This window comes from Erinaceus europaeus, chromosome 8 (assembly GCF_950295315.1).
Source record: "Erinaceus europaeus chromosome 8, mEriEur2.1, whole genome shotgun sequence".
Classification (NCBI taxonomy): Eukaryota; Metazoa; Chordata; class Mammalia; order Eulipotyphla; family Erinaceidae; genus Erinaceus; species Erinaceus europaeus.
Window position 1 is genome coordinate 97851270 of NC_080169.1, and position 23217 is coordinate 97874486.

The following is a 23217-nucleotide window of genomic DNA, read 5'->3' on the forward strand; positions in this document are numbered from 1 at the left end:
CTAGCATGGGGGTGCTTCTTCCCTGGGTGCATGCTCTCTGGGTTGGAGAGAACTCAACCGGACTCAGCCTGGGCTGCTACTCATTCAGACAGATGACTCAGGAACTCGTGGCAGCATGGTAATGAAAAAGGATCTATTGATCAGAGAGCCAATGCTTTTATAGGATAAAACAGGAAGGGGCAAGTCGGAAACAGAAATGGCTAGGAAAGGGGGTGGAGAAAGGCAAAAGCACGCTGGGAAGGTAGAAGCTTCCCTAGCAACTGTTGAGAGGGTCCTTCTTCTAGCGTTTGCCCTTCTTCTGTAGCCAGTCAACAGGTCAGGTTGAAAGCTGTCAGGAGCTGCTTGTTGCTGGATTTGAAAGTGACTGGGATCCATGTGGATTCAGTTGGCTAGGAAGGATCGTCAGTTTCCCCAATGAATGGGTACTCATGGGATGCACCACGAGAAGGTCGATCCAATGCATCCCATGAGGGTCCTAATGGGTGGGATTAATGTTACCCTGCAGGCAGGGCGGGTCTCCAGGTAGAAAGAAGATAAATCAATGGGATGGGTGGGGATCTTTCAGGCAAAACAATGATTATGTAAATAGGCCATTGTATCAGCAGTGCAGGATGGAGGGGTGGCTTAATGCCTGACACATGAGGTCCCAGCTGGTTGACCCCCAATTCTCCCTTCAGATCGAGACAAGGGCAGGTTACCCCAGTCTCTGGAATTTATGATGGCAGGACTCCCGGACATGGGTGCCTTTCTACACATGCCACCTCCCCCCTTTCCTTCTGTGTGTGATTAACCTTGAAACCGTCAGCAAACATCCTGATTGCTCAGCTGCCCCCCTTTCCCCTCCCCTGCTGCTCTAAAGTGCCTGCAATTTACCTCCATAAAAATGTACATTGTAAAGCTTATGATCAGTCTGTTGGTCAAAATATAACTATGCATTGTGTTGCTCTGTTTTGGGTTAATGGATACCCCAACCTTCCCCCCAAGTTATGGCCTATATTCACCTGCGTTTTCTTTCAATAAATGAATTGTCCCACTGAAGCTTTCCCAGAGCTGACTGCCCTGTCTCTCTGCACACTTTGCTCTCAGCATGCAGAGCTACCCCAGGATGCCCAGGGGGCCACTCTGACTCTCTCCTCAGCTGGACAGCAGGCAGGGGACCCAGAGTGAGCCCGCAATTCACCAGAGCTTGGAAGCCCCCACACCCTATTTCTACTTTTTTCAAGTTCATGTGCCTCAATTCTCTATATTCCACTTATGAGTGAAATCATGCCATCGTTGTCCTTCACTTCCTTCCTTACTTCACTAATCAAACCACAGCTAATCCCATCCATTTACTCCTAAAAGACTGGAGTGCATTTTTTGTTCCTCCAATGAATGCCTTGAAAACTCTAGACATTATATATAAAATCAACACAGAAAGACTTTGGCAGGTGGAAAGAATGAATGCTTTTTCATATGTTAAACTACACCTGTTTTAAGATTCACCTGGCAGTATCTTGCTTCACACATATGTATTTAATATCCCATTACTTTGCCTAAATGATGCATTTGGGAGATGCCTCATTATCAGACAGCTGGATGTGGGTTTCACTGCAGACCAGTTCCACCCTTTGTGCCCCTCTCTCTAGCAGTCTTGAGCTAAGGAAAAAAAAAAAAGCTTTAAAAGCATGTAAGTAGATGTTGGTATGCTTCTAGATTCTGCTTGTGAAGCCTTCTGCTTTTTTATCATCACATTGGGTTCGCTTGTTTTGCTTGCTATGTGTTCTGTTTGCACATCCACTGTTGGCTGGCACCACCCTGCCTCCAGGATATTGGTTTGGTCTCCCCACCACCACCACCTCTGGAACATTTGGTTTAGTCATCGCTAGTTCACGCTTCTTCCTTCTCCCCACCCCCTATCCTATGTATTTCCTTTCTTCCTTCTTGCAGAGAGAGGCAGGACAGAACTGTGTTGTGATAAGAAGAGATTAGTTTGTTGTACCGCATCCCCGCTCATCAATAAAGAGATACTGCTTCTCATCTCAGCCATGAGTCTCTGGTCGTCTCTGTCTCCCGCCCGCGAAGCCAGCCCAGCAAAAACGACAAGTAGAGGTAACTCTCTTTCTCTGCTTTTCTCTATGTCCCTTTCCTTCTCAACTTCTCTGTCCAGAATAATGGTTGCACACCTGAACAAGTACATGTTACAGTGTTCAAAGACACAGGTTAAAGCCCTCTGTCCCCCACCTGCAGGGGGAGAATTTTCATGAATAGAGAAGCAGTGTTTCACCTCTCTCTCTCTCCCGCCCCCATTCAATCTGCCTTCCCCTTTCAATGTCTCTTGACTCTATACAAAATAAATGAATATGTAAAATAAAAAAGTACCCAAGTGTAAAGTAGTCTTTTGGTGGCTAGCAGTGTAGTAAATTTTGGTGTCAAAATACAATGCTAATCCCCCCCCAAAAAAAGACACTGGGGGAGTCGGGCTGTAGCTCAGTGGGTTAAGTGCAGGTGGCACAAAGTACAAGGACTGGCATAAGGATCCCGGTTCGAGCCCTGGCTCCCCACCTGCAGGGGAGTCGCTTCACAGGTGGTGAAGCAGGTCTACAGGTATCAATCTTTCTCTCCCCTTCTCTGTCTTCCCCTCCTCTCTCTATTTCTCTCTGTCCTATCCAACAACGACGACATCAATAACTACAACAATAAAACAACAAGGGCAACAAAAGGGAATGAATAAATAAATAAATAAATATAAAATAAAAATTAAAAAAAAAAGACACTGTGTCTTTTGGGTCAAAATAGTTGGAACTTGAAGGGGCTATGCTTAGAAAAACAAAGAGAAGAAACCTACCGGATGCTTTAAATAATATATAGGATCTAAAGCAATAGTATACATGAACTTGCAAACATGCACACACACAAGCAAACTGTTTCTCGGTCTTGTGAGAACTATAGTGGTTATTTTTGGGAGAACTGAGGGTGGGTGTGTAATGTGGAACAATACACTAGAACCTTAAAATATTGTAACCCACTATTAATTATAAATGAAATATGGAAACAAAAACACAATGCTATGCGCCTGACACTAAATTGTTATACGGCAATGTTGCTTCAATGTTTATTTTTTCTAGACCACACACAAATTCACTGTGGGCAAATCAGAGGAAATATAATTTCCTTGAAGCCAGAATGAAAATAAAATGCAAGTGTTGAAGAAAATCAGTCAGAAGAAAATATTCAAGCGGTAGTAAAGTCATGGCAGCTAAGAATGACAGCCATTATGAATACAATCTTCTATTCTGGAATAAGAGGTCCCAGAACACAAGTCCAAAGAATTTTTAAAAGAAATCCCAGACAGAAGGTGAAAAGAAGGAGCACTATAATGAGGTTGGTGACCTAACTCCTTATGGTGGGATGGGATGATGGCTTAGAGGGTGACATGTATTGACATCTATCTTGGGGAAATGTGGAATGTGGAAATGTGGCAACAACAATCCCTTAGATCAACATTTCCTCAATAAGGTGATACTGAAGTTGGGAGAAAAAATAAAGAATTCCCAGAACAATTAGTTTTTTCTAGTTATTTAAAAAGTATTGAGGACCTCTGGAGGTGTGGCTATGGAGCTGCCACATTTTGCTCTCCCCTTCCTTCAACCAGGAAAAGCAATAAGACCCACATGACAGGTCAACAAAACACAACCAGGATATCTTCAAACTCATCAAGCCACGGGTGAATACAGACTTGTGTGGCTTGTGGACAGAAAGGGGGTGAGAGAGCGATTCCTGGGACTAAAAGGCCATATTCAGAGATGGCTGGTGCCAGACTGGCAGCTGAAGTGAACCACTTCTGGATCCAAGTTAAAGATACAATGGTTTAGAGAGAAAGAGAGGGAGAGGGAGAGGGAGAGAGAGAGAATTACCTAAGGAAAAGATGACTACAGACACATGTGGCTTTCAGACTGAAAGGGGATGAGTAAGTGATTCCCAGGACCAAAAATCAGGACAAAAAGTCAACAAGGACATAGAGGCTTTGAAAGCACTCATATCAGATTTCAGGCTCAGGGAAAAAAAAAAAAAAAAAAAAAACTAGTATAGCCACAGGCCCTTTGGAATTTAACTAAAATATGCCTACTAGCTAGCTACAAAATGGAGGACCCCCCCCCCAACTCTTCATCTGCACTATTCCAGCCCTTAAGTCCTTGATTGGTCAACAAGTTATTTGGCTTTGTATGTTAACTCTCTTGTCAACCACCAGGTTCCAGATGGAAGACAACCCCATCAATGTGTCCTGGAGCTCTGCTTCCCCAGAGCCCTTCCCCAATAGGGAAAGAGAGAGACAGGCTGGGAGTATGGATCAACCTGTCAATGCCCATGTTCAGCAGGGAAGCAATTACAGAAGCCATACCTCCCACCTTCTGCATCCCACAATGACCTTGGATCCATACTCCCAGAGAGATAAAGAATAGGAAAGCTACCAGGGGAGGGGATGGGATACGGAGTTCTGGTGGTGGGAATTGTGCAAAGTTGTACCCCTCTTGTCCTATGGTTTTGTTATTGTCTCCTTTTTTAAATAAATAAATACATTTTTTTTTAAAAAACCTCACATTGCAGATAGAAAGAGTGAGACAGAGAGGCAGAGAGAAAGAAACCACAGCAGCAGAGCTTCTTTCAGTGCAATCCGTTAGAGGCCAGACTCAAATCTGAATTGCACACATGGGAAAGCATTGCACTGTCCAAGTCAGCTATTTTGTTGGCCCATGTTTTGGTTCTGCAGGCACTGCAGATAAGTAAAATCATAGGCTGGTTTGTCAATCTCTATCTGGCTTATTTCACTTAGCATGATATCCTCAAGGTCCATCCAGGTTGTTGTCTGTGGCAGATTCTTGTTCTTCATTGCTGAGTAGTATTCACAGCAGCTAAAGATTTTTGAACATCAGCAGTGTGTCGGCATTCTCCTATGTCCTTTAAATAGACGAACACATTTCATTCTTCCCTGGTGGATCAGATGATTGCTGTTGATTTGGGAAACAGTAGCACAGAGGGGTTACAAAACTCAGTCATAGTCAGAGTGTGTGGAAGAAACAGGATTCACATCTCAGTTAACCAGCCTTCAGATATTTCCAGTTTTGGAGACAAAAATAAATTAATAAATAAATGCTTGAGAAAGTATCTTTCAAGCTTGTTCCAAGGTATTTGCTTCAGGATCATTAGTCCAGCACAGAGTGCATTTTGTACAAAGCCAGTTCTTGGCGCTACCCCAGTAATCCAAGGTTTAATGGGACAGGCTAGAAATCCATGTTTTCAGAATTCGACCCAGGTGATGCTGGGGACATGCTGACATAAGCAGACCAGGTTTCAGCTCCTGCAAGAGATGCCAGATTCCTGAGAGGAAGCAGGCCACATGCAGGTAAGTATTAGTAGCCAGTGGGTCCCTTATATTTTCAATATATAAAAGTCGAAATCAAAAGTTATTCTCCAGGAGCTGGGCAGTGATGCACCTGGTTAAACACACACACATTACAAGGATGGGGGTTCGAGCCTCTCTCTTCACTTAGGGGTGGGGGGCATGTGGGAGAAGCATCAAAAGTGATGAAGCTGGCCTTCAGATGTCTATCTTCCCATTTTCTTATCTTCCCCTCTGCTCAGTTTCTCTCTGACTTATCAGATAAAACAGGGGAAAAAAGAAGTGGGGGAGGAGAAACAGCTTTGGGGAGTGGTGGATTCATAGTACCAATACTGAGCTCCAGCAATAACCCTGGTGACAATTTAAAAAATACATTGAAATGATAGACAGATAGATGGATTTTATTCTCCAGGCTAGAGATGCAAAAGATTTTCATGTCTTGAGACTCAAAGGTACTACGTGCAATCTCCAGCACAGTAAGGCAGAGATGAACAGTGCTCTGGTCTTCCTGCATTTCCTTCTCTCTCTCTCTCTCTCTCATTAAAATTAAATTGAAATATATATATTAAAGTATTTTCCAAAATAAGGACACTGGAGGAATACAAAAGTCGTGTACAAAGACCATTCTTTTCATCTTTGCTCCTCCCCTTCACTGTTATTGCATCCTATTAAAGAAAACCAGGGATTCGACTTCCGGAGGCAGAGCTACGAGCAGCAGATCGCTTTCTCTCCTCCCCTCTCCTCTCCTCTCCTGGATCAACTAGGAATACCAAAGACCACCCGGACCGAAACAAGACAGGACTAGAATGACCACAGGAACCCAGTAAATCACCTGTGAGTACAAACACGCGTGGCTGGTGACAGAGAGGAGAGAGGGGCCTAAGGAGAGATTAAGTGACTGCTAACAGTTCAACAGTTTATCAGTGGAGACACCATCTCCAGTCTGCTCCACAACAAGGGGACAGCTGAAGGGAGGAAAGGTCTCCCCAGAGACTCACCAAGTGCAACTCTGAGTCTCCATTGCTACTACCCTCAGAATCCGGAGCAGCAACAGGGAGGGACACCAGGGGACAGAGATCTAACCGGGAAACTCAGGAGAAGACCTATACCTCGGTGGCATAGCTGAGGGGCTGTGAAAGTCTCTTTGCATAACCACTGGATTATCTCTGCCACACCCTGCTTTATCTCTTGGTCAGGAGTCAGTGATTAAGCTAAGAAGCCTATTGATAGTTTAAAAGCCCTCAGGCTCCCATAGCCTACAGGGAAGAAAAAAAAAGAGGCTTTTACACCACTGAGCCCCAACTCAGGGATTGAAAAAACTGTTAAATTCCACCATGGTAAACCCTTTAATTAAATTACTTAGACACAAGTCAATCCAGGCAATAGTAATCAATAATTTGAAAAGTACTGATAAAGGGAACTCATAACATAATATATAAAATGGTTAAAACAACAAGAAAAAATATTGGAGACTCGAACCAGGACAAGAGTCCAGCTAAAAGTCCTCCAGAGGGTGAAGCACAAAACAACGAGTTCAACATCCAAACATTAGCTAAGGAAATAATAACAGGAGTGAGTAAAGAATTTGAAAAAATTGTAATCAGAAATGCAGGAACAACAAATGAGAATATGGAAGAAAATTCTAATTATCTCATGGTTATTAGAGAACTGAAAGCTGAAATTGCTGAGCTAAGAAGGCAACTAGCTGAACAAGCTAAAACAGTATCAGAGCAGGGCAACAAAATAGATGAAATCCAGAAAGCAGTAGAGGGCAGAGAGAATAGAATCAATGAGGCTGAAGACAGAATTAGCAAGATTGAGGACAAATTAGAGACAACTAAAAAAGAAGTAAGAGATCTCAAAAAGAGATTAAGAGATGCTGAAAACAACAACAGAGTCCTATGGGATGACTTCAAAAGAAACAATATACGCATTATTGGCTTACCAGAGGAAGAAAGAAAAGGAGAGGAAGAAAGCATTCTCCAGGCCATAATAGCTGAAAATTTCTCTAGTCTAGACAACACCAAAGACATAAAGATTCAAGAAGCCCAGAGGGTCCCAAACAGAATTAACCCAGACCTAAAGACACCAAGACATGTCATACTTAGAATGGAAAGGAATAAGGATAAAGAAAGGATCCTCAAGGCTGCAAGAGAAAAATAGAGTCACCTACAAAGGAAAACCCATAAGATTAGCAGCAGACTTCTCCACACAAACACTACAGGCCAGAAGAGAATGGCAAGATATCTATCGAGTGCTCAATGAGAAAGGCTTTCAGCCAAGAATACTATATCCTGCTAGACTGTCATTCAGACTAGATGGAAGCATCAAAACCTTCTCAGACAAGCAACAGTTGAAGGAAGCAACCATCACCAAGCCTGCCCTGAAAGAAGTTCTGAAAGGTCTCCTATAAACAACCAGACCACCACAAATAGGACATATATCAAAACACTCTAAAACTCTACAAGAATGGCGTTAAAATATCTTCAATCTTTGATATCAATAAATGTCAATGGTCTGAATTCACCTATTAAAAGACACAGAGTAGGAAGATGGATCAGAAAACACAACCCAACAATATGTTGTCTACAGGAAACTCACCTAACTCAACAAGACAAACACAGACTTAAAGTGAAAGGATGGAAAACTATCATACAAGCCAATGGCCCACAAAAAAGGGCAGGAACAGCTATTCTCATATCTGACATGATAGACTTTAAAATAGATAAGATTAAAAAAGATAGGAATGGACACTACTTAATGCTCAGAGGATCAGTCAATCAAGAGGACTTAACAATTATTAATATCTATGCACCCAATGAGAAGCCATCTAAATACATCAAACTTCTACTGAAAGAGCTACAGCAATATATTAACAGTAACAATCATAGTAGGGGACTTCAACACCCCACTATCTCAACTTGACAGATCATCCAGGAAAAAAATCAGTAAAGACATAAGGGAGCTAAATGAAGAGATAGATAAACTAGAACTATTGGACATTTTCAGAGTCATTCATCCCAAGAAACTGGAATACACATTTTACTCAAATCCACATGGATCATTCTCAAGGATAGACCATATGTTAGGCCACAAAGACAGCATCAGCCAATTCAAGAGCACTGAAATCATCCCAAGCATCTTCTCAGACCACAGTGGAATTAAACTAACACTTAACAATCAACAAAAGATTAGTAACAGTCCCAAAATGTGGAAGCTCAACAGTACACTTCTTAACAACTTCTGGGTCAAAGAGGAAATCAAGGAAGAAATCAAAATGTTTCGAGAGTTCAATGAAAATGAAGACACAAGCTATCAAAATATTTGGTACACAACTAAAGCAGTCCTAAGAGGGAAGTTCATAGCTATACAAGCACACATTAGGAAACAAGAAAAGGCACAAATAAACAGCCTGATTGCACATCTTAAAGACCTAGAAGAAGAACAAAAAGGAATCCTAAAGCATCCAGAAGGACAGAAATCACTAAAGTTAGGGCAGAAATAAATAACATTGAGAATAGGAAAACCATACAAAAGATCAATGAAAGTAAATGTTGGTTCTTCGAAAGAGTAAACAAAATCGACAAACCATTAGCCAGACTCACAAAACAAAAAAGGGAGAAGACCCAAATAAATCGGATAGTAAATGAAAGAGGAGATATCACAACAGACACTGCAGAAATTCAACATATCATGCGAGGCTTCTATGAACAACTATATGCCACCAAGCTAGAGAACCTGGAAGAAATGAATGATTTCCTAGATACCTACCAACTTCCAAAACTAAGTAAAGAGGAAGTGGATAACATGAACAGGCCCATCACAGCTAATGAAATTGAAACAGTTATCAATAATCTTCCCAAAAATAAAAGTCCTGGACCAGATGGTTTTACAAATGAATTCTACAAAACTTTCAAAGAAGAACTAATACCTCTACTTTTAAAAGTCTTCCAGAAGATTGAAGACACTGGAATACTCCCTGCCAGCTTCTATGAAGCCAACATCACCCTGATACCAAAAGCAGACAGGGACACAACCAAAAAAGAAAACTACAGACCAATATCTCTGATGAACATAGATGTGAAAATATTGAACAAAATTCTAGCCAACCGGATACAGCAGTATATCAAAAAGATTGTTCATCATGACCAAGTGGGGTTTATCCCAGGCATGCAAGGTTGGTTTAATATACATAAATTAATCAATGTGATCCACCACATCAACAAAAGCAAGACCAAAAACCACATGGTCATATCAATAGATGCAGAGAAAGCCTTTGACAAAATACAACATCCCTTTATGATCAAAACACTACAAAAAATGGGAATAGATGGAAAATTCCTGAAGATAGTGGAGTCTATATATATCAAACCTACAGCCAACATCATACTCAATGGTGAAAAACTGGAAGCATTTCCCCTCAGATCAGGTATGAGACAGGGCTGCCCACTATCACCATTACTATTCAACATAGTGTTGGAAGTTCTTGCCATAGCAATCAGGCAGGAGCAAGGAATTAAAGGCATACAGATTGGAAGAGAAGAAGTCAAACTCTCCCTATTTGCAGATGACATGATAGTATACATGGAAAAACCTAAGGAATCCAGGAAGAAGCTTTTGGAAATCATCAGGCAATACAGTAATGTGTCAGGCTATAAAATTAACATTCAAAAGTCAGTGGCATTCCTCTATGCAAACACTAAGTTAGAAGAAATTGAAATCCAGAAACCAGTTCCTTTTTCTATAGCAAAAAAACAATAAAATATCTAGGAGTAAACCTAACCACAGAAGTGAAAGACTTGTATACTGAAAATTATGAGTCACTACTCAAAGAAATTGAAAAAGACACAAAGAAGTGGAAAGATATTCCATGTTCATGGGTTGGAAGAATTAACATCATCAAAATGAATATATTACCCAGAGCCATCTACAAATTTAATGCTATCCCCATCAAGATCCCAAGCACATTTTTTATGAGAATAGAAAAAATGCTACAAATGTTTATCTGGAACCAGAAAAGACCTAGAATTGCCAAAACAATCTTGAGAAAAAAGAACAGAACTGGAGGCATCACACTCCCAGATCTCAAACTGTATTATAGGGCCATTGTCATCAAAACTGCTTGGTACTGGAACATGAACAGACACACTGACCAGTGGAATAGAATTGAGAGCCCAGAAATGAGGCCCCACACCTATGGACATCTAATCTTTGACAAAGGGGCCCAGACTATTACATGGGGAAAGCAGAGTCTCTTCAACAAATGGTGTTGGAAACAATGGGTTGAAACATGCAGAAGAATGAAACTGAATCACTGTATTTCACCAAATACAAAAGTAAATTCCAAGTGGATCAAGGACTTGGATGTTAGACCAGAAACTATCAGATACTTAGAGGAAAATATTGGCAGAACTTTTTTCCACATAAATTTTAAAGACATTTTCAATGAAACGAATCCAATTACAAGGAAGACTAAGGCAAGTATAAACCTATGGGACTACATCAAATTAAAAAGCTTCTTCACAGCAAAGGAAACCACTACCCAAACCAAGAGACCCCTCAAAGAATGGGAGAAGATATTTACATGCCATATATCAGATAAGAGTTTAATAACCAACATATATAAAGAGCTTGCCAGACTCAACAACAAGACAACAAATAACCCCATCCAAAAATGGGGGGAGGACTTGGACAGAATATTCACCACAGAAGAGATCCAAAAGGCCGAGAAACACATGAAAAAATGCTCCAAGTCTCTGATTGTCAGAGAAATGCTAATCAAGACAACAATGAGATATCACTTCACTCCTGTGAGAATGTCATACATCAGAAAAGGTAACAGCAGCAAATGCTGGAGAGAGTGTGGGGTCAAAGGAACCCTCCTACACTGCTGGTGGGAATACAAATTGGTCCAACCTCTGTGGAGAACAGTCTGGAGAACTCTCAGAAGGCTAGAAATGGACCTACCCTATGACCCTGCAATTCCCCTCCTGGGGATATATCCTAAGGAACCCAACACATCCATCCAAAAAGATCTGTGTACACATATGTTCTTGGCAGCACAATTTGTAATAGCCAAAACCTGGAAGCAACCCAGGTGTCCAACAACAGATGAGTGGCTGAGCAAGTTGTGGTATATATACACAATGGAATACTACTCAGCTGTAAAAAATGGTGACTTCATCGTTTTCAGCCGATCTTGGATGGACCTTGAAAAAATCATGTTGAGTGAAACAAGTCAGAAACAGAAGGATGAATATGGGATGATCTCACTCTCAGGCCGAAGTTGAAAAACAAGATTATAAAGGAAAACACAAGTCGAACCTGAAATGGAATTGGAGTATTACACCAAAGTAAAAGACTCTGGGGTGGGTGGGTGGGTGGGTGGGGAGAATACAGGTCCATGAAAGATGATGAATGACATAGTGGGAGTTGTATTGTTAAATGGGAAACTGGGGAATGTTATGCATGTACAAACTATTGTATTTACTGTTGAATGTAAAGCATTAATTCCCCAATAAATAAATAAATTATTAAAAAAAAAAAAAAGAAAACCAGGGCCTCACATATGTGTGATTGCCAATTTGCCTCCCTGTTGGACTAGCTTAGTGAGTGGAGACAGACGACCTGGGACTCATGGCTGGGTTGTACACAGTATCTCTTTATTCATGCAGGACGCAGCACAATCTAATCCAAGATGAGCTAAAACAAAACTAAAACTCAGAATGCTGTATATATATATATATTAGCCAAGTAGGGTGGGAACAGGATGTGACGTAGAGAGGGTGGAGAGAAAAGTGACTGGTGAAAATCAGGGTGTGACAAGGAGAGAGGGTGGAGCAGGCAAGAATTCTACCACTGAACCACCAATGCCCTGGAGGGAGGGTGGTGCTTTATGTAAATGTAAAAGTGATTTATGTAAATAGACCACAGCTTTGAGTGGGATCAAACCAATTCCATACAGGCATACCGGTGCTTAAGCAGGATTAGAGACAGAAGCCAGGGGGAGCTGGCATACTACCCAACATCTCCCCACTCCAAATTTCTATTTTCTATTCTTTTTTTTTTTTTTTTTTCATTTTTTAGAGAAGGATAGAGAGGACACCACAGTAAATCTTCACCATTCACAGAACTAACTTTGTATCATCCATTGAGCTCCCACTTGGTGCAGGGACTGACACTCAGAGACTCAGGCACCTTAAGGTATGCACTCTGTCATGTGAGATATCACCTGACCCCTGATTCTTGGTCTCTAGAGCTTTAGTCCAGGGTTTCCTATAGGACTCAACTCCTACTTACTAGCTGTATCACCTTTGTCCAGTCATATCAATCAATAAGTTAATTAAATGTGCTAATATGATTGAACAATTTGTTTTGCTTTGTATCTTAATGCTTTTCAGCCACCAAGTTGCATATGCTACCATGACACCAACCTGACCTCCCTGAGTAGATGACCTCACCAATGTGTCCTGGAACCGCACCTCTTCAGAGCCCTACCCCTAGGCAAATAATATGGTCTGAGGGTAAGCACAGACCTGTCAACACCCATGTCCAGTGGAGAAGAAATTATAGAAGCCAGGCCTCCTATTTTCTGCACCCCATAAAGATCTTTGGTCCATACTCCCCAGTGGGATAAAGAATAGGGAAACTTCTGACAGAGGGGAGGGAATACAGAGCCCTGGTGGTAGGAATTATATGGAACTGTACCCCTCCTATCCCATAATCTTGTCGATCATTATTAAAACACTAATAAAATAATTTTTTTTAAAAATGTACTACTCTACTTCCTGGTCTACAACATGAATTATAACAAAATATACTCTATAAAACCACTGAGGATAATGACTGAGATAAGGAGTGTTAAGGACATAGCAAGCACCTAATACATCTGAAACACCTGATACACATTCATTCTTACCTTCTCTCACCCCCATGAAAGTAGCTGTCACACAGATAATGAAATTAGACTCAAATGAAAGCATATCACCCAGAAAGGGTCCAATGACACAATTCAAACAACAGTAACATGTGGGAAGTTATATTTGCAAAGATAGCACTACCCACTGGGCTTCCCTAAATAAGGCAAACGAGTAGCTTGACCTTCTAACTACTCATTTTTGGAAATAAACCTTTGAAGTCATGTGGTTAATAGCTTGGATCAGTAGAAATACAACTTGTAGAAGTAGCAAAAATAGTATAGGCTTTGTGCTGGTTTGAAAGATTTATTTTCATGGGAGAGAGACCAGACCACTAGTTAGCTCTGGTATATGGTAGTTGCAAGGATGAACCCTGGGCCCTCAAGGAATTAAATCCTTGAAGCATACCAAATGTTGGTATGCTTCTAATTCTGCTTTTAAAAACCCCTTCTGTTTCATTTGGTTTAATCCCCCCTGCATTCTATTTACATAACTACTGTATTCTATTTACATAACCACTGCTGCGTTCTATTTACATAAATCACTTTTACATTTACATAAAGCACCACCCTCCCTCCAGGGCATTGGTGGTTCAGTGGTAGAATTCTTGCCTGCTCCACCCCCTCTCCTTGTCATACCCTGATTTTCACCAGTCACTTTTCTCTCCACCCTCTCTGCGTCGCATCCTGTTCCCACCCTACTGGGCTAGTATATTTATAAGGACAAGATTGTTTGTAGTTTTAAGTTTAGATTGCACTGCGTCCTGCATGAGTAAAGAGATACTGCGTACAACCCAGCCATGAGTCCCAGGTCGTCTGTTACCCGCCCGCGAAGCCAGCCCGTCAAAAACGACATATGGCACCTACAACGTGGGACCGGACCTGCGCAACTCCCAGATAAGTGAAGACTTTGCCTACCTATGCACTATGGTCTTCTCTTCTGCTTACGAAGAGGTTTGCCAAAGCCTCTACTGTTTCATCATGAGACAGTTACTCTGTCTCTGGAAAATTTTGCTCTGGGTCACACTTTGTTTCCCTGACCGGGAACTTTGGTTTCTTGTGACCCTAATCATAGAGCTTGGGAGATGCACGGAGATTTCTCCTTGGACTTTCTGGATTCCCTCACCCATGTTTCCTGAGGAAAAGGACTACATTTTGCTCCGGGCAACAATTTGGTTCTTTATGACCATGATCGTAGACCTTGGGATATGTACGGAGATTGCCACTGGGACTTTCTGGACTTCTTCTCGCATGTTTCCCATGGAGAAGGACTACTCCAATTTGAGGAATGTTCTCCAGTACCCTGGCAGTCCCCAAGAATGGAGACACGTGATTAGTTCTACTCTCCTGATTGGATTCTTTCTTCGATGGGAAGACGCTTTTAAAAGTAGATGCCTGAAGCAATACAGCAGGAACAGTCAGAAGCACCCTAAATGGAATTTTGAAGAGCTTTTTGGACTAGGACACCCTCCGGGGACTCATGATACTACATGGTGAGATCTGGTTAATCTGGTTAAAGTTGCATATCATAAGAGAGTGATTTGAATGACTGAATTTTTGTATGACATTGACTTAAAAAAATGCTAGACGCAGCCATTTCTAGAGACATCCAGAAACAATCCAAAAAATTGTTTTTTCCTCCTTTGATTTCTTTTTTTACGTCTTGGCATAAATCTGAAATGTTTAATCCTGAAACAGTATGAATTATGGGCGGGGAAGATAGTGCAATGATTATGTTAATTATTCTCATGCCTGAGGCTTCTGCCATGGTTCTTCTGTTTACCTTTCCACATTTTATTGAGTTTAAACTGTTTAAACAACCTTAAAATCATACTAGAAAGGACTTCCAATTATAATGAAGTTATCAATTATAGTAAACTTCTAATCTGCTAAAAGTTTTGTTTGACAAGTAAGTGAATTTTAGCTGTCAAGTCTTCACATGAAAAAGCATCTACTCAAATGGAATTCCTGGAAATCCATTTGGATCCTGTTCTCTGACATCGCCCACAAGATGGAATGACTACAACACCCCTGGAAACCAATGATGTGACCTGGCATGACCTGAAGAAACAGATTCACAGACTACAAAGATCACTCTCTACAGAAAAGCAGAATTCTGGTGGCTGACATTCCCCATTGAGACAGACATGCAGCGTTTCATACCTTGGCATTTTCTTCTGTGGTCAGCTACTTTGGACTGACACCTCCATCGGACTTACTGGTACACGCTGCTATGTTTCTCAAAGACTAACTTCAGCCAGTTGCCTTGGGACTTTATAGACCATGTCCCTCGCCTGCAGGTTCTTCTCCCAGAGTCAGAAAACTCCCCTTCCTTACTAGGTCATGCCCACAGAGGCAGGAAACACCCTTTGAGACAAGAGATGCCCACAGAGGCGTGAACGCCCTTTTGAGGCAAGAGATGTCCACAGAGGCATGAAGCGTCCCCAGAGGTAATAGATGCCCCCAGAGGCAAGAAATGTCCTTTCGCCTGCTAGGCCTTGCCCTTTGAGGCAGGAAATGCTCCCCTTGGCATCACACTGGTTCTTGCTGCTCTCCTATTTTGTTAATCCATGTCATATGCCAGTTCTTTTGAAAATGCCTGTATGATATAGGTTTCTGTTCACCCCTACACTGCTATTCCCCTGACAGAGATGAAGCCTTTTACAGACATTGACCCAGTTATATATGGCCATAAAGTAAGAGAGAGATGTTGGGGAATTGTGAGGATGTGGTTGAGCTTGGAAGGGCTTGAGCTTGAGGGGTGTGTCAATCCTGTTAGTCTCTCTCTCCACGGAGAGGTTGAGCAAGGAGGGACAGTAGAACCCCAAAAGGTGTGCCTCTTATCAGTCTCCCTGCCTCACAAAGTGCCCCGCAATCCCAATACTATGGCCATTAGTTTAAAAGAAAGGGGGAATTGTTGGTATGCTTCTAAAAACCCTTTCTGTTTCATTAGTTTAATACCCCCTGCTTAACACTGTATTCTATTTACATAACTACTGTATTCTATTTACATAACCACTGCTGCGGTCTATTTACATAAATCACTTTTACATTTACATAAAGCACCACCCTCCCTCCAGGGCATTGGTGGTTCAGTGGTAGAATTCTTGCCTGCTCCACCCCCTCTCCTTGTCACACCCTGATTTTCACCAGTCACTTTTCTCTCCACCCTCTGTATGTCACATCTTGTTTACACCCTACTTGGAAAGTATGTAAGGACAACATTGTTCGTTTTAGTTAGTTGGTAGTTGTGTTAGTTTTAGTCTAGCTCAGTTTAGATTGCGCTGCGTCCTGCATGAATAAAGAGATACTGCGTACAGCTTAACCATGAGTCCCTGGTCGTCTGTCTCCTCTCGTGAAGCCAGCCCGACACTCAAATGCACTGAATTATTCCCTTGATTCCCACCAAGGGTCAGACCAAGTGTTAGCCATTGCTGGCTGAAAAGAGGTTCAGGGAAATGAAGCCTTTGGCACGCAGAAGAAAGCACATAGAGCTGGAGAGGGAGAGGCGAGAAAAGGAGAGGGAATAAGGCTGAGGCCACTGACCACTAGGCCCATACGGCCCCGTCTTCACCTTTTTATTGTTCTCTTTATTGTTGAAGGAGGGAGGAGGCTTCCAATCCTAGGCTGTGAGGCCCCCATCTGCCAAGCTGACCTCTCTTCTATCTCTGTCTTCGTCTGTCTCCTAATAACCTTTATATCGTAGGCTGAAGCAATCAACTTAGACATGCGTAGTCATTGCTACATCAGGCATCAGCATTACACCTGTCAATCATTTTTAATTGCTGTATCTGTGAATATCACGCCTGCCACAAACAAAACCCTGATTCATATGTTCCTCAGATGTTTGTTTCTCATCATTTCTCCCGTCTTTTAGTGGCAGGCTGACAGTTAAAATTTCATAGTCAGCCTGGAGAGGTACATTTAACCTTGTAAAACTTCAGGCTCCTGCTTTTATGCTACAGAATTTCTCCATTTCTCTTTTGTTTTGATTTTTTTAAGTATCTTTTATTAGACAGAGATCAGCGAGAGAAAGTCATTCAGAGTATCACTGGCACATGTGAGGGCAGGGGTTAAAACCTGGGACATTATGCTTGACAGTTCAGTGCTTTATGTGCCATGTCACACCCCCACTTCCTTAATCCTCCATGCCATACTTTTTCTTTTCAGAAGCCTGGATTTTAGTATCTGTATGATTCCACCACTTCCACAGATTCTTTTTTTTTTTTTTTTTAATATAAGATAGAAATGGGGGGGGTGAGGTAAAGGGAGAGAGCATAGCACTGCTTCACTCCTCATGAAGTGCATGGTGCTCTGTGCTGAAGTTTCAAACCCAGATCCCCATGCATGGCAAAGTGTGTGCTCTCCCAAGTGAGCCACCTCCTCGCCCCCGGCTTAATGTCTATGATATTTTTTATGAGTGAGTGAGATAGCAGAGAAACAGAATACAAAGCACTGCTCCACTTTCCAGAGAGTTTCACTAGTTTTGTCTTTGTTGTTCTCATGGAGTATCAGAGATCAGACTCAGGTCCTCACATGAGGAAGGCAGACACTCTACCACAGAGCTACCTCCCTGACCCCTGTACTTTATCTATCATGAAAGCAAAACTATCTGGTATTTATTACTTTTGTAAATCTATATATTATGGCTATGTCAGGCTCAGAAAAAAAAAAACACTGATATTCCCAGTCTGATGTCTTAGTAGCAACTTAACCAGATAATCTTTTTAGTTTTTTTTAATTTTATTAGTGATTTAATATTGATTTACAAAATTACATGTCAACAGGGATATAATTCCACACCATTCCTGCCACCAGAGTTCTGAACCCCCAATCCCTCCATTGCAAACCACCAGTTCTCCTAAGGTTGCAGACATGGGTCAACTATCATCTCTAAAAGTATTTATCTACATTTGTACACAATTGCCCCCCTTTTCTTCCAGGTCCAATCCTCTCTTGTCCTCCAAGCCACTCATGACACTATTGCAACATCCAAATGTCCCTCCCTTTTTCTTCCTTTCTCTCCTGATGGAGCCAGAGTTCAGAGCCTTCTTATCCTTTTCCTCTTATCATTTCTCCCCCACTGGGAGGATGGATCAAAATTGATTTTGGGCATTATGGGGTGCAGAAAGTGGAAGGTCTGGCTTCTGTAATTGCTTCCCTGCTGAATATGGGCGTTGATAGGTTGATCCATATTCCCATCCTGTCTCTCTCACTCCCTGATGTGGTGGAGCTCTGGGGAAGTGGGGCTCCAGGACACATTGGTGGGGTGGTCTGCCCAGGGAAGTCCAGTTGGCATCATGGTAGCATCTGGAACCTGGTGGCTGAAAGAAGAGTTAGCATATAAAACCAAACAAATTATTGACTAATCATGAACCTAAAGGCTGGAGTAGTTCAGGTGAAGATTTGGGGGTCTCCATTTTGTAGACAGTTAGTAGACCTATTTTAGTTATATTCCAAAGGGCCCATAGACTAGGAAAGCTATCAGGGGAGGGGATGGGATATGGAGTTCTGATGGCGGGGATTGTGTGGAGTTCTACCCCTCTTATCCTGTGGTTTTTTTTCAGTGTTTCTTTTTATAAATAAAATTTATATAAAAAATAAATAAATGCGGGGCCAGGTGGTGGTGCACCTGGTTGAGCGCACGTATTACAATGCTCAAGGACCCAGGTTCAAGCCCCCGGTCCCCACCTGCAGGAAGAAAGCTTTACGAGTGGTGAAGTCATGCTGCAGGTGTCTCTCTGTCTCTCTCCCTCTCTATCACCCTCTTGATTTCTAGCTGTCTCTATTCAATAAAGATAATAAAAATATTTTTTAAAAAATAATAAATAAATAAATAAATAAATGCATTCCAACACTATTGTTAAACAAAAAAATTACTTTTGGGGTGCAGAAGGTAGGATTCCGGCTTCTGTAATTGTTTCTCTGCTGGACATGTGCATCAGCAGGTCTGTTTATCTTTCCATAGTTGGGTAGCATTCAGGAGAGGTGAGCTTCCAGGACACATTGATGGGGTTGTCTGCCCAGAGAAGTCAGGATGGTGTCTGGAAAGTGGCAGGACATAAAAGTGAGACAAAATGGTTAATGAGCAGGAACCAAAAAGTAGGGATCTTATGGTGGAAGAAAGTTAGGAGATCCATTTTAGGCATGTTTCTAGGAGCCCATGACTATGGCAGTTTTTGCTTGAGTTTGATAGCTAGCATGAAGTTGGATTAAAATATTGTCTGAGATCAACCCCACCAATGTGCCTTGCAGCTCCACTTCCCCAGAGCCCTTCCCCACTAGGGAAAGAGAGAGACAGGCTGGGAGTATGGATCGACTTGTCAATGCCCATGTTCAGCAGGGAAGCAGTTACAGAAGCCAGACCTTCAACCTTCTGCATCCCACAATGATCTTGGGTCCATACTCCCAGAGGGATAAAGAATAGGAAAGTTATCAGGGGAGGGGATGGGATATGGAGGTCTGGTGGTAGGAATTGTGCCAAGTTGTACCCCTCTTATCCTATGGTTTTGTCAATGTTTCCTTTTTATAAATAAAAAATTTAAAAATATATTGTCTGAGAAAATGATGTCAGTGAACCTGAGAAGTCAACCTCACAAATCTTCAAATCCAGTGAGACTTTTTTTTTTTTGAGACTTTTCTTAACACATGGGACTATCTACATCCATGTTAGATGGCACATCATTTAACTAAGTAACAGATACCAGATTAGTCTAGGGTTTAAGGTATAGGATACAGGTGTACACGTATCCATAAGCATGGGGCAATCATATAACTAAAAGTCAAAGTGTTCAGTAATGGTTGAAGTGCTTAAAGAAGACATCAAAATTCTATAATTGATTGGACTTAAACCAAATTAGCTGGGAAGCCTAGTAAAAAGGCCCAAAGAAGACAGATGCCCAAAACCTAACTCTGGCTGGGCTCAACAAATGATACTCAATGCCTAAACAACTGAGAGAAAATCTAGGATCATTAGATAAACTGAGGACTACAAAAGTTGGATAACAGCAAGAGACTGGCCCTGGGAAGTCCAGTTGGCATCATGTTGAACCTGGTGGCTGAAAAAGAGTTAAGATAGAAAGCAGAACAAATTATTGACTAATCATGAACCCAAAGGCTGGAACATTGCGGATGAAGATTTGGGGGGTGGGGGGGGTCTCCGTTTTGGAAAAAGCTACTTTAGGTATATTCCAAGGGGCCCATGACACAACTAGTTTTTGCCAGAGCCTGACATCTAATATGCGGGTGACCTAAGCTATTGTCTGGGGGGATGGTGTCATAGTTGGAAAAAGGACCAGAGAGTAGCTCCCAAATATGGGAAAAGTATATAAATATTGTTAACTGTAAACCCCACCAGCTTGATCTGGGACCCATATTCAGTACAGGAGCCTGTGTAACCTCTGCATCCCTGTAGGTCTGAGCTCACATTCCATAGGCACTGCTAGGAACATTTCAAGCTGTGCCAATTTCAGGACCCATCATCCTTGGGTGATAGGCAGAGTATGCTATCCAACCTCCCTTTACAGAATGGAACATTCCCTATCATTGTTGATCCATATTGAGGGCCAGGTCCTATATGGGCCCACAGAGAGGTCCATTTTGTTGTTCCTGATGGAGATGACAAGTGACAGTGGTGAGAGGGATCTGTTAGAAGTCTAGGTCCATCATGTCTGTGTGGGAATCCCAGGACTCCCTGATTAGGGCCCCAGGTGATGGGATGGCTTGGTAGTGACTAAAGAGTCATCATTAAAGTTTGCCGGTCTCTTGCCCTTATTCAGCTTCTGTAGTCCTTACTTTGTCTGACAAGGTTATCTTTGGAGTGGTTGAGGGATGTGCAATAGAAGGTAGGTGAGGAGGGTATCTAGGTCTAAGTAGAAACTGTTTTATTGGGTACTTTATGGTGTCTTTTTAGGTCTTTCTGCTTGCTTCCTCTAATCCAACTTTCTAGCCCTTTTTCTCTACTCTGACACCATTCTCTCAGGCGATATTCGTATCCAATCTCAGGCTAGCTACCAAATTCAAGCAAAATTATCATAGTTGTATGCCCCCAGGAACATGCCTAAAATGGATTTCCTAGCTTTCTTCTACTCTAAAATCCCTAATCTCATCTACTCTAATCCTAGTTTTTGGTTCCTGTTCATTAACCATATTGTCTCAATTTAGGTCATCCCACCTTCCAGATAGCAAGTTACAGTTGTTACCGTGACTCCATCCCGACTTCTCTGGGCAGACAACCTCACCAATGTGTCCTAGACCCTCACATGTCCAGAATTCTGGTCCACTAGGGAGATAATAGAAACAGGTTGGGGGTATGGATACACCTGTCAATGCCCATGCCCAGTGGAGAAGCAGTTATAGAAGCCAGAACTCCTACCTTCTGCTCCCCCAAAACAACCTTGATCCATACTCCTAGTGATGGAAAAGTGATAGGATGAAGAGGGCTCTGAACTCCAGCTCCATCAGCACCCAGAGAGAAAGAAAGAAAAGGAGAGGGACATATGGAAGTAGTTATGTTGTCATGAGTAGCTTGGAGGGGAAGAGAGGATTTAATCAGAAAAAAAAGGTGGGGGCAACTATGTATAAATATGGACAGATAGTTGTAGAGATGATGGTTGGCCCGTGTCTACAAATTTAGGGAAACTGTGGTGGATTGTAGTGGGGAGATTGAAGATTCAGAACTCTGGTGGTAGTAATGGTGTGGATTCAAACCCCTGTTGCATATAATTTTGTAATATGAAAACAAATAAACAAATAAGAAAATGGTGTCAGAGTAGAGAAAAGGGTTAGCAAGTTGGATTGAGGCAGAGAGTAGCTCCCATTCTTGAAAATAATTCTGTGGATAAAATTAACTATTAAGCTCTATCCACCCTGACCAGGGCCTATATTTATATTTACATTTTTTATATTTATATTTATCTCCAGAGCCTGTGTAACCCCTGAGACCCCATTAGTTTGAACTCACAGCTTATGGTCACAGCTGGGAACATTTGCAGGCTGCCTTCATTTCAAGACCAGTCTTCCTTGAATGGTGGGGCAGGATACCCCAGCTTCCCTTTGGAATCTGGGGCAGTCTCTACCATCGCTGCTTTATGGTGAAGGCAAGGTCCTAGGAGGGCCCACAAGAGGGCTTATAATTATGTTACTGATAGAAATGACCAGTGGTGGTGGAGAGAGGGATCCATTAGAGGTGTAGGCCCATCATATTTTTGTAGGAATCCAAGGATTCCCTGACTAGGGCCCCAGATGATGAGGTGGTGTGATATTGACCAAAAGGGTCATTATTAAGTGGGCCAGTCTCTTGTCCTTATCCAACTTATGTAGTCCTCTCTTTGTCTGATGACCTTAGACTTTCTCCCAGTTATTTAAGCATTGAGTGCTATTTGTTGAACCCAACCAGAATTAGTTTTTTGGGGACCTATCTTCTTTGGGCCTTTTACTAGTTTAACCAGGTAATCTTGTCAATTTTTTATCATTGATGTGACATGAGTTTACATTATAAAATTTTAGGGGTATAGTTTTACACTTTCATATGTGTATACAACCACCTGCGCCCACCAAGAAAGCCCCAGTATCACTGCACCAAATACCCCCTCTAGTTCTCCCTGCTGGAAATCCCTATGCCTTCCCTCTGATAACCACCATAGTGTTTACACAGTCTTAAGAATACCCTCTTTGGGCCTCTACAGGACCTAGCCCTCAATGTAGAGCAACAATAGTAGGGGTTGCCCCACTCTCCAAAAGGAGGCTGGATCAACATACTGTGCTACTTGAGGAAGACTAGTCATGAAATGAGTGCAGCCTAGAATGTTCCTAGTTATGATTATGGAATGCGAGATCAGATCTACAGGGATACAGAGGTTGTTCAGGCTCCTGTGCTGAATACTGGCCCCAGATCTGATTGATAGGGTTTATAGTTAATGAT

General features: G+C 42.0%; 1 long non-coding RNA gene across 1 annotated transcript; it reads right to left on the reverse strand.

The window, feature by feature from the left end:
- Nucleotides 1–18118: 18118 nt before the first annotated feature.
- On the reverse strand, nucleotides 18119–22154 carry LOC132539793 (uncharacterized). Its single transcript, XR_009551087.1, has 3 exons — nucleotides 21670–22154; nucleotides 19176–19339; nucleotides 18119–18619 (listed from the first exon to the last, which is right to left on the reverse strand). It is a non-coding gene; the product is annotated as an uncharacterized LOC132539793 (long non-coding RNA).
- Nucleotides 22155–23217: the final 1063 nt, after the last annotated feature.